At 40.0% G+C, this 17,252-nt stretch overlaps 1 protein-coding gene across 2 annotated transcripts in view; it reads left to right on the forward strand.

Annotated features, from left to right (window-relative positions):
• The window catches only part of bcl7a (BAF chromatin remodeling complex subunit BCL7A), a 46,601-nt gene that overhangs the window by 223 nt on the left and 29,126 nt on the right, over positions 1 to 17,252 (forward strand). The gene's annotated exons all lie outside the window — the stretch shown is intronic.

The following is a 17,252-nucleotide window of genomic DNA, read 5'->3' on the forward strand; positions in this document are numbered from 1 at the left end:
TTCTTTCTCGGTCGCTGAAGAGGGAGAAGAGGAGGTGGTGGATGTGGGGGGGAAAAGGAGATGACTTGGGTCGGAGCGGCATCCAGGTTTGGTAGGAGGTGAGTTGTGCCGCCGTGAGCGGGCAGCCGGTTCGGGGTTGCCTTTTCAGGTTTATTTGAAATATTTTCTAAAAACAAAATCACTTCAAAGCCGACCCACATCGATAGGAATGAGGGCTGAACCCAGAATCCATTTCGCTGCAGTCACATGAAGCCTGTGCCATTGCTTTGTGTCGGTGCCGGCTGCAGGCTGTGGGAAGAGCGCGTCCTTTGTCGGGGCTGACACGGATCTGTTCGACGCGGCGCTTTCTTGTGCGCTCCGCAGCCCTCCTTTCATTTTTATTGTTGATGTGGGTTTTTAAATTTAGCGCTTTGGATCGCACTTTAGTACAGGGCGAGGTCAGGAAGGGAAGAGGAAGCAGTCAACCTCAACGGGGTCACTATCAAACGAATGTAAAATTAAATATCTTAAAGTGCGCGTATTTTCTCAATACTACACTTATCAAGTATTTTCTGACGGCATATTTTCTATTGCATGATCGGGGCAATGCGTATGTTTGCGCTAATTGGAAAATATATTTTTAGCCACAAATAAAATGTTTTTCGTGAATGACTTTTTTTCGTCTTGCTATTCTTTTTCTACTTCACTTTGAGTGAAGTTAAATTTTGGCAGAGGTAACCAGTTTGTTATATCCACTTCACAATCAGCTGTTGATTACACACAATAACACCGTGTCCTGTTGTTTTCAGTTACTTGTAAACATTGTAGCCAGAATCCACGTGTTCTATTCATATTGCTGCTATCTTGGTGTCCTAACGTGACCTCTTACCCAGATTTAATTTGCGCTGCTGCTTAGAATCACAATTTGTAAATCCGCCTTTTGACGTCTTGATATTACGTAGAATGCGTTGTGGAATATTAGGATTATATTAACTTTTTTTTATTGCAAGTGTGTTTGGCATTCCTTGAGAAAATGAACAGTAAAGGAAAACCTTGTAATTTATATTACAACTTTAACAAACTTGGGCTGTTTCAACATAATTTGAGGCAAAGATGTGGTTTTAAGTATAGTCATTGTTGTGCACCAAAACCCCTCTCTGAGAGGATAGGAGAAAGTGAGGACTGCAGATGCTGGAGATCAGAGCTGAAAATGTGTTGCTGGAAAAGTGCAGCAGGTCAGGCAGCATCCAAGGAACAGGAGAGTCGACGTTTCGGGCATGAGCTCTCCTGCTCCTTGGATGCTGCCTGAACTCTGAGAGGATAGGTGGTCTTCTCATGGGTAACAATGTAGATTCTGCTATGTAACTCATCAATATAAGGTGAAAGATTGTGATCAGACGAGTCAAAAAAATGCTCCTAGGCCAACCTTGCAAGTATGTGGATCTGTGGGTAGAGAATCAATGGTTAATGAAGTCTGGTTAATGAAAGCTGGTAGCAAATTGGATAGAAAGCCTCTATAATATAATGTTTTAAGAACATTTGAGGCATAAACTTTACCCATTACTCCCTGAATAATTCTGTTTTTCAGAATGCAGGCTGGGTTGTTGAGTTTAAGGTGAGTTGGATAGATTTATTTTTGTTTTGGTAGGAGCCACGGAAAAGTATAGTTGAGATCATAATTGTCTTACTGAATGCCGGAGCAGGCTTTCTTTAAAAAAAGCCAAAGTCCTATGCTCTGGTGAAAGTGTTCTGAAAATAGATGTGTCAATTTGGTATAATTTTGAAAGAACACTTCTAAAATGGGGTACACTTTCAGTGCTGCACAAGAAATTAATGTCTAATTTCTACACCTAAGTCTTTGGGAGTGGATTTTTAGCCTTCTGACAGACAGGAGTACTATCACTTGAACCAAGTTCTATGATGGCTTTAAAGAAACAAAACTTCTTTTTAAATAAAGGATCTTAGTTATAATAAAAACATCCACAGTTGCTTCAGAAGGATATTATAGAATACAATTTTACTGAAACCATTGAAGGACATTGATGTAATTGGAGAGTGATTTGGGAGATTGCCATAATGTAGTTTATTAATTTGTCATTAATTTAAACTGAATTCTGTTTCCTTCCAGATTTCTTCCCCTCAAGATTTTACTTGAGCTACTCAGCATTAATTTGTAATTATTCTTGTGAAACAGAAGTGTGTTAATAGGCTGATCATAGATGAAAGGAGTCATTGCCAAGCTTGATCCTATCCCGCGTAACATCTTTACATCCTGCTTTCAACATTGCTGATTGTTATTTAGCAATCCAATGGGAACATTTTTCGTCCTGTCTGGGTTGGGGCAGGGGAACCAGGAATGTGCTTTCTGCTGCTGTCGTGATTTGTGGAATCGATGTTGGTCAGTGTTTTAAACGTTACATTGATTCACTAAGTGAGGATCAATGCAAGGTTAAGGAATGCAAAAATATTGTACTTTAGGTTTGGTGATTACATTTAACGTCACAGAAGAGTCATGCTCTTGTGTAGAAAGAATGACTGACTGAAGTAAGCCTTTTCGTAAATTGTGATGTGTCTAGTTCAATAGTTAGTTGTTTAGTAAACCTTAAGGCACTGATGAAATTTGACTTGGAGAATAACGAGGCAAATATTTTTAGAAAGTCAGTTGAACTGCTATTTTTCTCTTAACTGCTGTTTCTTATGTTAGGCACTATTAATGGTATCATGATTGTGTAGACACTTTTCTGTTCCTACTTAAATTTCAAAAACAAAATGCTGGAGAAGGAGTTAACGTTTTGAGTCCAGTGACATTTTCTTCTGACAAAGTCACTGGACTTGGTGTTAATGAGCTTGCAGTAAACAGATATGCAATCACGGAGAAATGAATGGGAATCACTTAGTGCTGCAGTGACATTTCTGCCTGATAAAGGAACTTGTAAATGTTAAGTTCATGTTCGAAAACATGAATATCATGGTTATGATTTCCTAATTGAAAATCCTTTCAAGAATTGTCTCTGAAAAGAAACTAGAGTAACTTATAAAATGTAGGCTTATCAAACAAAAAAGTTGGCAACTGCCTTGGTATGTATCCTGATGAAGGGCTCTGGCCCGAAACGTCGAATTTCCTGTTCCTTGGATGCTGCTTAACCTGCTGTGCTTTAACCAGCAACACATTTTCAGCAACTGCCTTGATATGGACAATTCATGTCAAGGTGCACTCTGAGCAGTTAGGGGCTATAGTTGCTATCATTAGTCAGGTTGAAGTTCTAAATTGCTTCCTGTACTATGATATTCTGCTTTTGAAGACAAGCTTTTTTGTGTACTTGAATGCTTTAAAGTCAACGAGAGGAAAGTGAGAACTACAGATGCTGAAGAGTCAGTTAAAGGGTGGCACTGGAAAAGGACAGTAGGTCAGGCAGCATCCATGGAGCAGGAGAGTCAACATTTCAAGCACAAGCCCTACAGTCTTGATGAAGGGCTTATGCCAGAACTGGATGCTGCCTGACCTGTGCTTTTCCAGCACTGTACTTTTCAAATCTGTTTTAGTGGCATATGGTTTTTAAAGCTGTGGTGTCAAAAGTTGGGGACAAAATGAGCTCATCCAAGAAAATTAGGAGATTTGGTGTATCATAGACAGTAGAGAATGGAATGATATTAATGTGGTCTGGTATTAAATGTAGCCAACAGTTAAAATTCATTCCTTATTAGTTGGGACTAATTATAAAGTATTAAAATGCTTGTGTTCTGTGGCTAAGATCCTGAGGAACAGAATATGGTAGGAATTGGCTGTTAATCAAATGTGAATGATGATGGCACACAGCTATCGCATTCCACAGAGCATTTGCTGAGTGTGGGTGAATAGTTGACACAGGTTCTAGTAAATAAAGGGTAAGTTCAAATATTAATTGAAGGTTCAGCACAGTTATCAAGAACCATGGTTATCCATGGACTGGCAGAATGGGATGCAAAAATGGATAGCAAATGCAGTTGCTGGTGTCTAGAAGTGAGCTGTGTCAGCAAACACATACTGTATCGATGAAAGAACCTTCATATCTGATCTTGCATTAGTTTTTTGAAAGGACATATTATAATTGAAGACTGTTGTTTAAATAAATTTCAGTGAAATAAAGCTATGGATCAATGTTGGAGTGAGATAGGATACTCACCACTTATTTGGATAAGTACAACTGCAACAATACTCAAGACTATCAACACCATTCAGGATAAACCAGTCTACTTGATCAGCATTCCATCTGCCTTAAACATTCATTCCCTTTGCTATTGAGACCTAGTGCATACTATAGTCACTATCTACAAAATGCAGTGCAGTAAATCCATTTTGCCAACATTCCACGTATGGATGGAAAACAAGAATCTTTATTCAAAGTTTCAATTTTAATCTTAAATTTCAATATGAGACAAATCAATGTGTGAGCTTTTAATGCTGATGCAATTAAATTTAACTCTGTCCTGAAATTGATTGTGGAATAGAAAACAGTGTGGATTTAAATTGGTCTACTAACTGACACATGTTAGTAGTATGTTAACTGTGAGCTGAGCTGGCTTATGTAATCATAAATTTGAATTCTCAAATGTAGGTTATTTGAAATTGTATTGAAATTAATGCTGATTAAGTAGGTGATTATAGCATATCTTTTGACCTTAAGACTTGCAGGGAAAAATGTCATTGAATGCAGCGAATGGTAGGACCCTTTTTGAAAACCGATTGGAATTGAATCAAACAAAGATAAAAGTTGCTGGAAAAGCTCAACAGGTCTGGCAGTATCTGAAGAGAAATCAAGGTTGATGTTCTGGTTCCAGTGACCCTTTACTTTAACTTTGATTTCTCTTCGCAGATACTGAGACCTGAGCTTTTCAGGCAACTTTTGTTTTTGTTTCTGATTTACAGCATTTGCAGTTCTTAAAATTCAATTCCAAATAAAAATCAAATCTATTTGAAGATCAAATCAATCTTGGCTGTTGGAAATAGTGGAAAAAGTCTGACACAAGTGGACTTCCAGTGGCGACACTGGCTTAATTGAGATGAGTGCAGAATCATTGAAAGTAAACTAGAGGGACTAGAATATTTTCACCATGGAAGGGGAAAATGGCATTTCAAAAGTTGTGTTGGAAATTAGAGCAAATACAAAAGATGGCAAAGCAGAGCAAACTGGAAACTTGAGAGGCAGTAGTGTCTGCAGCATTATCCTTAGATAATATGACTGTGAATCTGCTTATTCAAATATGATGTAGAAAAGTCTGATAAAGGAATGTGTTATGTGCAATGTATTGAAAACTGCATTATACACACTTCCACCTACTATACTTTTATTCCTGTAGAGGGGAAATAAAGTTATCAATGTTTTCACAGCATGTGGAGCTATAATTTTGAATGCTGTTTCCAGTATTATACTGTGATGGCGGGGACAAGGCTGTGGAAATTCTGGAAATTTGTGTACTTCCTCCAAACAGCATAATATCTCAAGTTAGGAACGTACGAACCAAGTTAGGCCATTCAACCTGTCAAGGCTGCTCTGCCATTTAATAAGATTGGGCAGTTGAACATTCAATAACTTTTATCCACATTATCCCTTGCGCTAATGGTAATTTAAAAATGTTAACAACCCCTAAACATATTCCAAGACTGAACTTCTCAGCCACTTTGGGATCCTTCGGAATTGGAATCTTTTCACAAATTTCTGAGTAAACAAAATTCTCATCTTTTTTCTAAAAGACGCACACTCATTTTTAAATTGTGTCCCCAGTTCTGAACACTCCAAACAGGAGCAGCATTTTGCTTGTACCTACCCTGTTTATCCCTTTTTAGGTGTTTGTAGACTTCAATGAAATCATCTCTCATTCTTTGAAACTTGATTATTGAATAGAATCACTATAGTGTGAAAACAAGTCATTTGGCCCATCAAGTTCGCACCAACACTCTAAAGAGCATCCCACCCAGATCCACCACATCCCTGTAACTCTACTTGCATCAGGAAATGAAAAGATCTTGTAAATTACAATGTAAGAGAAAAGTTGAATGACATTTTTGAGACTTGTGGCACCTGTATGATTTATTTTGTAACCCCCAAAAAAAGCTGCCACCTTTTGACACACGGAGAAGAAAATGACATAACTGGTCAATATTGTACATGAATGAAGCAACTAACAATTAGATTAGATTCCCTACAGTGTGGAAACAGGCCCTTCGGCCAAACCAGTCCACATCGACCCTCCAAAGAGTAACCCGCCCAGACCCATTTCCCTCTGACTGATGCACCTAACATTACGGGCAATTTAGCATGGCCAATTCACCTGACATCACATCTTTGGACTGTGGGAGGAAATCGGAGCACCCGGAGGAAACCCACGCAGACACAGAATGTGCAAACTCCACGCAGACAGTTGCCCAAGGCTGGAATCGAACCTGGGACCCTGGTGCTGAGGCACTGAACCATCATGCTGCCCACTGTGACTTTAATCAAATGGAATATGTTGAATGAGGAATCAAAACACAATTGAACATGTTCTAAAGTGGGATACATAACACATTTGAGAAAGACAAAGCTGTAAAAGCTTGTGAAGGTAACAAGATCACCATTATGGAGTTAGGAGTTATTAAAGTTGGCACTGTCCACAATAACCAGCTTAAATTCAACACCTGTGGATACTTTGACACCCTCCATTAGGAGAGTCTATGAAATGTTCTCAGACAGGTGTTACTTAGAGATTTCTGTTGCTCTCTACTCTTGGATTTGTCTTTCAGTGAAGATTGTCTACTATCTATTTTAATAGATTGTGTTGTGATCTCTCAAGGAGTTCTTTGGCTGCTGGGAGAAGAACTGAGGAGGATTTTGTAATGACCTTATTCCTATGCAAACAGCAGAGATGTTGCTGAGGTCACCAAGGATTAATGGAGAAGTCGAGCTTTATGCATTATCTAGAAAAAGGTGCAATGTATCCGACAGCTAAGAGCAAATCTTGGAAGCAAGAGTTGTATTTCTTTCACTGCGATTATCATAGAATCCTACAGTATGGAAACAGGCCATTTGGCCCAACAAAACCACTCTGATCCTCTAAGGACTCATCCATCCAGACCCATTCCTCTATGTTTACGCCTGATTAATGCACCTAACTTGCACATCCCTGAACACTATAGGCAATTTAGCATAGCCAATTCACCTAACAGTAATTCAGTAATTTGCTTTTCTAAATGATTGCATATAACTGAAATTTAAAATACTAGGCAATGACTCATTTGGTTTTCTTGCCAGGCTCTATCTCATTGTTCCTTTTTCAAATTACTGACTTCAACTCAATTAACCTGATGTTTGCATTGTTGAGTTGTATTGATTTATGTGGAGAATGCTTTGATCATAATAGTAAAATAGAAAATACTGGAAGTGCTATGTTTCTTCATAGATGCTACCTACTCGATCAGCATGTGTTATTCAGGCAGAACTGGGAAATGTAAGGGACCTACCAGGTTTTAAGAGTACAGCGACAGAGGAAAGGAAGAAAGAACAAACAAAATTAAGATGAGGGCGAAGTTGGGAAAGATTTTGATAGAAAGCAGTCATTACGACAGAAATTCATGAAAATGATGTGTTAAGTGTGAAGACTAGTGGGATAAAATCTTACAACAAAGAGAACTCTTGTTAGTGGGGGGGAAGGAAAGAACTGTGAAAAATTCAACGGACACTGACAAGCCCTCCCAGCCATGATAGGCGGCTGTTCATGGATAAGGAAGTGTACAGACCTTTCTAAACAAAGATGGCACTGTCATAACAAATGACTAAGAAACTAGGAAAATCCTTTTTACATGCGATGGTGTGGGGACGAGCAGTCAGTTTAGAATTGATGAGCTTGAGTTGATTGCTTGAATCAGTGACTACTCATTTTTGATCCATTGGTGAAAGATCTTTTCATTAGTGCAATGTCCCAGCAGAAAGTTGATGAAAATGATCTCTAAAGCAGGTACATCTATTTATTTTTAGTTGGTATTGATGTGATGTCACATCTACAGAGTGAGCCCAAATCTAAAGAAAGGGCAAGTTTCATACTTGCCAGTGCTAACTTGTTTTGAAATCAGGTTGGTTTGTGTAGTTACATGATGACCAATGAGGGTGACAATGACCTAGTGGTATTATCTCTGGGCTGTTAACCCAGAGATGCAGATAATGTTCTGGGAATCGGGTTTCAAATCCTGCTATGGAAAATGGTGGAATTTCAACTCAATAAAAGTCTGGAATTAAGAGACTAATGATTACCATGAATCCATAGTCGATTGAGGAGGAAAAACCCATCTGATTCACTAATATCTTTTAGGGAAGGAAACTGCCGTCCTTACCTGGTCTGGTCTACATGTGACTCCAGGCCCATAGCAATGTGGTTGACTCTTTACTGTCCCCTCAGCATTTAGGGATGTGCGATAAATGCTGCCTGTCCAGCAATGCCTTCATTACGTGAATGAATAAGAAAACTTGATGTGCAGCAATCATTTTTGCGCTAATCCTAAAGAAGTAACTGAAGTACCTTTGCTCTGGTAATAATGAACAAGTTCAATGTTGCCAATTCCTAGTTTAACTTGAATTTCTTAATTTGAAAAGAGAATGTTTGTTTATTGTAAAGCAAGAAAGAAATTTTGTTTGGAAGCATGAGCTCTAAAGTAGAGGTAAATGTGTTTCTTGGCTTTTGACTGTGGAGTCAATTTGAGGTCTTTTCAAATCGATTAATGTGAACTTTTGCAGAAATGAGAGCCTGGATTTTCTCTGTTCTAATAACCTGCAGATTCCTAATTTCAAACTTTCTGGATTTGGAAGCTTTAAAATGTAGACTTTTCTGCTGGAATAACTAGTTCCTGAACTGCCCTAAACTTTTTAAGGACAAAATCGAAAGTTTGTTCTAAACCCAACATTGGTATATTCTGAATACAACTGAAAAACTTGCTCCTGAAGTTAATTTAAAAAAAACCTTGCTCAGTGTGGACGCTTCTGAACTGGAAATAAAGCTAATGCCCTTGTTTACCCATCTGTCATAAGGCCATGGAATATAAGGCGTAGGAGCAAAAGTTGGTGATGTTGCTCATTAGTTGCTCTGTCATTCAGTGAGATCATAGTTGATCTGGTAATCTCCATTCCACTTACCTGCCATTATCCCCCATAACCTTTTTTGTGTAAATATATTTATTAGCAAATTTTTTTTAACTGTACAAACATATAAAATTATTGAAAAATACAGTCATTAACAAATATCTCTATAATAAAAAGAAAAAACACATTACAATACTGTCTCCTAACTATTAACCCACTCTCTAATACAAAAACACTCGAACACTGTGCAAAGCAATACACAAAAAAGAAAGAAAAGCAAAAAAAAACCCCACAAAATACAGAATAGCTATGCTTGGCACAAAGCTCCCAAATAAAGGAATGTCAGCATTGTGTATATATATCTGCATTAACTCAGGAGACCCTCTCCAGGGCCCAGGGCTTGACAAATTTAACCATCCTGGTTAAATAAATCTTCTAGTTAAGACAACTGACAAATCTGTTTCCAAATAACGTAAGGCTGCCATGTCTTATAAAAATGGTCTGTTGTGTGGTGCACCATGTTTGTAAACAAAAAAGTCAAAGGGAATGTGCTCCAAAATTAATTTCTATCATCCCAGCAAGCCTGGTGGGTTCTCAGACACCCAATTCATCACACAGATGCAAGAATATTAAATAGTTTCTTCCCATGCCTGTCTAAATATCCCCCATAAATATAGTTAATGACTCAACATCTAAAGCTCTTTGCTGTAAGGAATTCAGATTTATTCCCCTCAGAAGAACTTCCTCATCCTTTTTACCCTAAATGCGTGAGACCTTACTATGAAATTATAGCTTGGCCCAGGGCATACACCAAGAGAACCTCTTAGCATCCATCCAAAATCCTTCTCTGCTACAGGTTTCTGCACTTTCTTGAATTTAAATAATATTCAACTCTTCTTCCTGTCAAAGTGCATATCCTCCCATTTTCCCACATTACATTCCATCTGCTACATTGTTGCTGTATCACTTAGACATTATTTTTACCACCTGTTTTGCTTGTGGTGCTATTACTTCCATCTTTTAAGTCATTAATATATATTGTAAATGATCGATTGTAGCCCTGGTACTGATTCCTGTGGCACTCACTTTTTACAGGTTTCCATCCTGAAAAAGAATCCCTTTATAACTGTTTTCTATTAATAAGCCATTTCCCTAACCATGCAAATATAATACTCCCTACACTGTGGGCAGTTATCTTAAGTAGCCTTCAATTATTATTGTCTTCTGGAAATCTAAATTTATTACATTTGCTCGATCCCCTTTATCCTGCTTGATATCTCTTCAACAACTTCTGGTAAACTTATCAGGCATGATTTCCCTTCATGAGGCCAAACTGAATCTGCTTAAATACATTAGGGATTGCTAAATGCGCTGCTATTGCATTCTTCACGATAGACTACTAACATTTGTTTTTGGAAAAATGTTAATCAGCTGGTCTGTTGTAACTCTTTTTTTTGTCTTTTCCTCTTTTTGAATAAATGTGTTTTCCAATCCTTTTCTAGAATCTAAGGAATCTTGGAAGATTACTACCAGTGCATCCGCTATCTCTGCAGCTCTATCCTCTAATATCCTAGGGTGTAGTGCTTAAGGTCCAAGGGACCTATCAGCCATTAGCCCATTTTCTTCTCCTGATTGTATTTATTTCCTCTCTCCTTTCTCGGCACTTGATTAATTCATATTTTTGGAATGCTATAAAAGAATGCTCCTATGAAGATTGGTGAAAAGTATTTAATCAACATCCCTGCCATTTTCTGGTTTCCCATCATTGCTTTCCTGGCCTCATTGTTTAAGGGGCCTATCTATACTTTGGCCTTTTTCCCCTTTTATACATTTAAACAAGTTAAAGAAGTGCTTAATGTCTGCTTTGATACTATTTCTTAGTTTAGCCCAAAAGATTTTTTTGCCCCTTCAGTTACTTTTTGGTAGTTTAGTTTTCAGAACTTTCGATAATATCATAAACCACTGTCTGAACATCCCTCCAATAACACCACAAGTGTCTGCGTTCACCTGCTCACTGACAAACGGCTATATTTTAATCTCCATTCTGGAAGGTGTATTCTCGAATATAGCTTTACATTTTTTTTTGTCGTAAACTTACATTCTTCCTTTAAAAGTACATTGGCAGTCTTGAGTGAATATGTTCAGTGACTGTTTGTCAGTCTCCAGTCTTTTCCCATAGTCTTATAATTATGCAGAAAGGTAAAAATTATACAATTAAATTTTGAAGGCCTCACTTGAATATACAGTTAGTTCTTTTATAACGTGATGGTTGTGTTCTTGTGCAACCCCATATTATAGAAAAATCGTGCTTTAGAAACAGTGCTTAATGTGTTGGTGTTGTAATCACATTACAACCGACACAGTTTTAAGTTTGTGCTTTAGAAACAGTGTCCCCAATTTGTCAATTGTGTTACAGTAAATTAATGTTAATAAAACACTGACTATAGCAGAACAAGTTTCTCCTTGTTTACTTTGTCCAGATCCATTGTCCTTTTGATTAATTATGTCAAATCTCCCCTTTAATTTTTTATTTTCCAAATAACATCTTATCCCAACTATGCATTCCATCTATTCATTACTGTGAATCCTTTCTGCACTTTATCTTAAGACATTAAAGTCTCCAAATGCCCATTAGAACAGATGAGTTTTGGTCTGCCAACAAATTAGTTGTTTGAATCTGACCAACCAGTGGTAGGTGGTGGTTGACCAGTTGAACATAATGGCCCCTTCTTTGAAAAAGTCAGTCGGGCAGCATCCGAGGAGCAGGAGAGTCAACGCTTCAAATGTAAGGCCTTTGTCAGGAATGAAGGTGTGGCTCAAGGGACTGAGATAAATGGGAGGGGTGTGGGACTGGGGGAAAGGTAGCTGGGAATATGCTATGTAGATGAAGGTGGGGGTGAAGATGATAGGCTGGAGCAGATAGGTGGGAAGGAAGGAAGACGGACAAGTAGAACAGTTCAAGAGGACAGTGCTGAGTTGGAAGGTTGGATCTGGAATAAGGTGTGGGGAGGGGAAATGAGAAAATTAGTGAAATCGACGTTGATCCTGTGTGATTGGAGGGTCCCAAGGTGGAAGATGAGGTGTTCTTCCTGAAGGTACCTGGTGGCTAGAGTTTGGTGGTGATCGTGGAGGTCCAGAACTTGCAAGTCCTTGGAGTAGCGGGGGGAGTTGAAGTGGTTGGCTACAGGGCAGTGGGGTTGCTTAGTGCATGTGTCCTGACAATTTTCTCTGAAACATTCCACAAGTTGGCATCCTATCTCCCCAATGTAGGGGAGACCACATCAAGAGCAATTGACACAGCAGATAATGCATGTAGGAGTACAGGTAAATCTCTGTGGTAGGATCCTTTTGAGGCTTTGGCGGTGAGGGGGTGGGGAGTTGTGGGTGCAGGTTCTGTGCTTTTTGCGGTGGTAGAGGAAGATGCTGGGAGTGGAAGGTGCTGGTGTAGCTGCAGAAGCTGGACTGTTTCATGTACCCAAAGAAGAGGTAGGCATAGCTGGTGCTCATGCTCAGTGCCCGCACTGAGGTTGCAGGCTGTTGGTGGGCGATCCCCTGAGTTGATAGGCTGTGGATGGTCTGAGAGATAATGGCTTGGTGTTGGGAGGAGAGGTCATGTTTGAGGGGGCAGTACTATTCTTAATGCTATAGTGATAGTATTTTTGAGTGTAGTTGTGAGAGAACAGTGATGCTATTCTTGATCCAGTCCTCCCATGTCCTAATTGGTTCTCAATTTATCTGGAGGGATTATTTTCACATGTCTCATTTGTTGAAAGGACTCAGCATACATGTATTGCATTTGCTATGTTAATACATACAGTATCAGTCCAGAATGTCCTTCAGCAACTGAAATATATTTGGGGTTCAGTACCAGGAAGGGTATTTGTGAGCATCCTATCTTGATTCTGAAAATGCTGTATTGCTCGTGTTAAACTCAACTCTCAACTTCAGTTTTACTGCAGCTCCTTTGCAGCCACAGTTTGGCAAATAGTGTTGCTAGTAATGGCAACCCAACCCTCAAACCTTTTAAGCATTTAAGCTCTAGTCTGCAGCTTACTGAAACCCATACTGAGCATCTGTGAGTGGGTTATTGCTGAGTAAATGCAGCTTGATAATGCTATTGGTTCCATGTTTTTTGGTTTGAGAATGGGCTGGAGCTATAGTCAATTAGATTGAATTTGCCTTGCTTTTGGTGAATGGGCACTTTTTCTTTTCTCTGTCAGGTGGATGTCAGGTTATAGCTAGATTTAGCTAGGAGCACAGCTGTTTCTGGGACTCCAGTCTTGATCATTACAGATGGGATGTAATCAGGGCTCATAACCTTTCCTTTGTCCACTGTCTACTATTTCTTTTCCTGGATTGAATCGATTGTGCTGCAGACTTGCCCCTCTCGAGTTGGGGACTTTGGGAGGAGGCCTAGAAGAGTCTCCATTTCATGCTTCTGGCTGAAAATAGCTTAGAATACAGTGTCGTTTGCATTGACATTTTGGACTTGATGATCCAGGTCCTGAATAATTGGGAGTCTGAGCTTTTTCCTTGTTCTGCTACTTGCTTTAGTTATCCTTTATCATGACTGGATGTGGCAGAACTACAGAACTCTTATCTGATCATTGGTGTATGGGTAGCTTGTGAACAGGTTTTTAGTTCTGTTATAGTTTCACTAGGTTTGCACCTCGTCTTTGTGGAGGTGCCAGTATTAGACTGGGGTGGACAAAGTTAACAATCTCACAACACCAGGTTATAGTCCAACAGGTTTATAAAGTTGTAGAAATGTACAGCACAGAAGCCGACCCTTTGGTCTAACTCGCCCAGACTGACCAGATCTCCCAACCCAATCTAGTCCCACCTGCCGGCACCTGGTCCATATCCCTGCAAACCCTCCCTATTCATATACCCGTTCAAATGCCTTTTAAATGTTGCAATTATACTAGCCTCCACCACTTCCTCTGGCAGCACATTCCACACCTGTACCACCCTCTGTGAAAAAGTTGCCCTTTGAGTGTCTCTTATATTTTCCCCCCTCACCCTAAACCTATGCCCATTAGTTATGGACTCTCCCACCTTGCTTGAAATGCATAAAAGTGGATAAATCCCCAGGACCTGATCAGGGGTACCCTAGAACTCTGCGGGAAGCTAGAGAAGTGATTGCAGGGCCTCTTGCTGAGATATTTGTATCATTGATAGTCACAGGTGAGGTGCTGGAAGACTGGAGGTTAGCTAATGTGCTGCCACTATTTAAGAAGGGTGGTAAAGACAAGCCATGGAACTATAGACGTCGGTGGTGGGCAAGTTGTTGGAGGGAATCCTGAGGGTCAGGATGTACATGTATTTGGAAAGGCAAGGACTGATTAGGGATAGTCAACATGGCTTTGTGCGTGGGAAATCATGTCTCTCAAACTTGATTGAGTTTTTTGAAAAAGTAACAGAGGAATGATGAGGACAGAGCAGTAGATGTGATCTATATGAACTTCAGTAAGGTGTTCGACTGGGTTCCCCATGGGAGACTGGTGAGCAAGGTTAGATCTCATGGAATACAGGGAGAACCAGCCATTTGGATACAGAACTGGCTGAAAAGTAGAAGACAGAGGGTGGTGTTGGAGGGTTGTTTTTTCAGACTAGAGGCCTGTGACCAGTGGTGTGCCACAAGGATTGGTGCTGGATCCTCTACTTTTTGTCATTTACATAAATGATTCTTATGCAAGCATAAGAAGCACAGTTAGTAAGTTTGCAGGTGACCCCAAAATTGGAGGTGTAGTGGACAGCAAAGAGGGTTACTTCAGGTTACAATGGGATCTTGACCAGGTGGGCCAATGGGCTGAGAATTGGCAGGTGGAGTTTAATTCAGATAAATGCAAGGTCTGCATTTTGGGAAAGCAAATCTTAGCAGGACTTGTACACTTAATGGTAAGGTCCTAGGGAGTGGTGTTGAACAAAGAGACCTTGGAGTGCAGGTTCATAGCTCCTTGAAAGTGGAGTCGCAGGTAGATAGGATAGTGACGAAGGTGTTTGGTATGCTTTCCTTTTATTGGTCAGAGTATTGAGTACAGGTCATGTTGCAACTGTACAGGACATTGGTTAGGCCACTGTTGGAATATTGCATGCAATTCTGGTCTCCTTCCTATCGGAAAGATGTTGTGAAACTTGAAAGGGTTCAGAAAAGATTTACAAGGATATTGCCAGGGTTGGAGGATTTGAGCTATAGGGAGAGGCTGAACAGGCTGGGGTTGTTTTCCCTAGAGTGTCAGAGACTGAGGGGTGACCTTATAGAGCTTTACAAAATTGAGGGGCATGGAGAGGGTAAATAGGCAAAGTATTTTCCCTGGGGTCGGGGAGTCCAGAACTAGACTGCTGAGGGGGAAAGATATAAAAGAGACCTACGGAGCAACTTTTTCATACAGAGGGTGGTATGTGTATGAAATGAGCTGCTAGAGGAAGTGGTGGGGGCTAGTACAATTGTAACATTTTAAGAGGCATTTTGGATGAGTATTTGAATAGGAAGGGTTTGAAGGGATATGGGCTGGGTGCTGGCAGGTGGGACTAGATTGGGTTGGCATGTCTGGCCGGCATGGACGGGTTGGAACGAAGGGTCTGTTTCCATGCTGTACGTTTCTAGACTCTGACTGCCATCCATCGATTTAGATTAGATTACTTCGGCCCAACAAGTCCACACCGACCCGCCGAAGCGCAACCCACCCACACCCCTACATTACCCCTTACCTAACACTACGGGCAATTTAGCACGGCCAATTCACCTGGCCCACACATCTTTGGACTGTGGGAGGAAACCAGAGCACCCGGAGGAAACCCACGCAGACACGGGGAGAACGTGCAAACTCCGCACAGTCAGTCGCCTGAGTTGGGAATTGAACCCGGGTCTCAGGCGCTGTGAGGCAGCAGTGCTAACCACTCTGCCACCATGCCGCCCACTTGGAAGTACAAGCTTTCAGAGCACTACTCCATCAGGTAATTAGTGGGGCAGGATCATAAGCCAGGAATATATAGCAAAACGTCAGTGCCATGAAATTAAAACTATATATATTGAACAACTATAAATTATTGTTAAGTGTTTCATCTTTTAGAATGGGTTGCAGGTTTTGGTACACTAATATGCAAATCCCAGAACTACTTTTAAGTCACAAATTAGTTCTGGGGTTTATGTATTAATGAACAGAAACCTACAACCTATTCTAAAGATGAAAGACTTAACCTCTATCTCGGTTTGTTCAATACATTGTTTTAATTGCATGACACTGAACATTTGCTATAAATTCTGTCTTCTGATCCTACCCCACTAGTTACCTGATGAAGGAGTAGTGCTCTCAAAGCTAGTACTTCCAAATAAACCTGTTGGACTATCACCTTATGTTGTGATTTTTAATTTTTTTTGGGGTTGGCCTAATGGTGTTCTAAGCATGCTATTCGACGTTTTTTGAATCATGATTGTAGCCTTAGGTTAATGGTAAAGTGAAAGATATGCTTGACATTAGGTTACCGGTTGTTGTTGCCTGTGGTACTACATGTGACTTAGTGCCATGATGCTTAGTTTTAAGATGTTTTGAATCTGCTCCATTAACTTGAGCGAACACAATGTGTCTTCATTGGCAAGACACAAATTAGGCTTGGCCAGGACTGATTAGTGGCCACTGCAGCCTCTGACAAGGAGAATAGTTAGATAAGTAGCTATTTTCCTTGTGTTGGTTCTGTTACCACCAACCATAAGCCAACTCTGGCAGAAATGTCCTTCAGAGCTTGGTCAGCAGTGGTGCTACTGAATCCTCATCACACTGAGTAATGAAGTACATTCATGACCTTGGTAACGTCAGTGAGTGCCTCTTCCAAGTGGTGTCCAATATGCAGACAAATGCATCAGGCTTGGGAATGATAGATCCTAATCAGGGCATTTACTTGCATAAAGTTTGAGGTGACAAAATTGAATATAAAAATGGACTGAGAATTTGCCTTGGCAAGGTCAAAGTTTCTTTAGTTGTGAGGGCAGGCTATAAAAGTGTTTTGAAAAATTGTCCTGAATCTGACACTGTGACAAATAGCTAATTTTCTTTTAAAAATGTATAATTTTGGTGTTTATATTGCTGGGAGCGTAGAAATGGCATTATTAGGAGGTGGACTTGTTGTGGTGCAAGAAGTTTGATATTCTGATCTCTTGGGTTATCCAGGGACATATGTACATGA

The sequence above is a fragment of the Hemiscyllium ocellatum genome, chromosome 24 (assembly GCF_020745735.1).
Source record: "Hemiscyllium ocellatum isolate sHemOce1 chromosome 24, sHemOce1.pat.X.cur, whole genome shotgun sequence".
NCBI lineage: Eukaryota > Metazoa > Chordata > Chondrichthyes > Orectolobiformes > Hemiscylliidae > Hemiscyllium > Hemiscyllium ocellatum.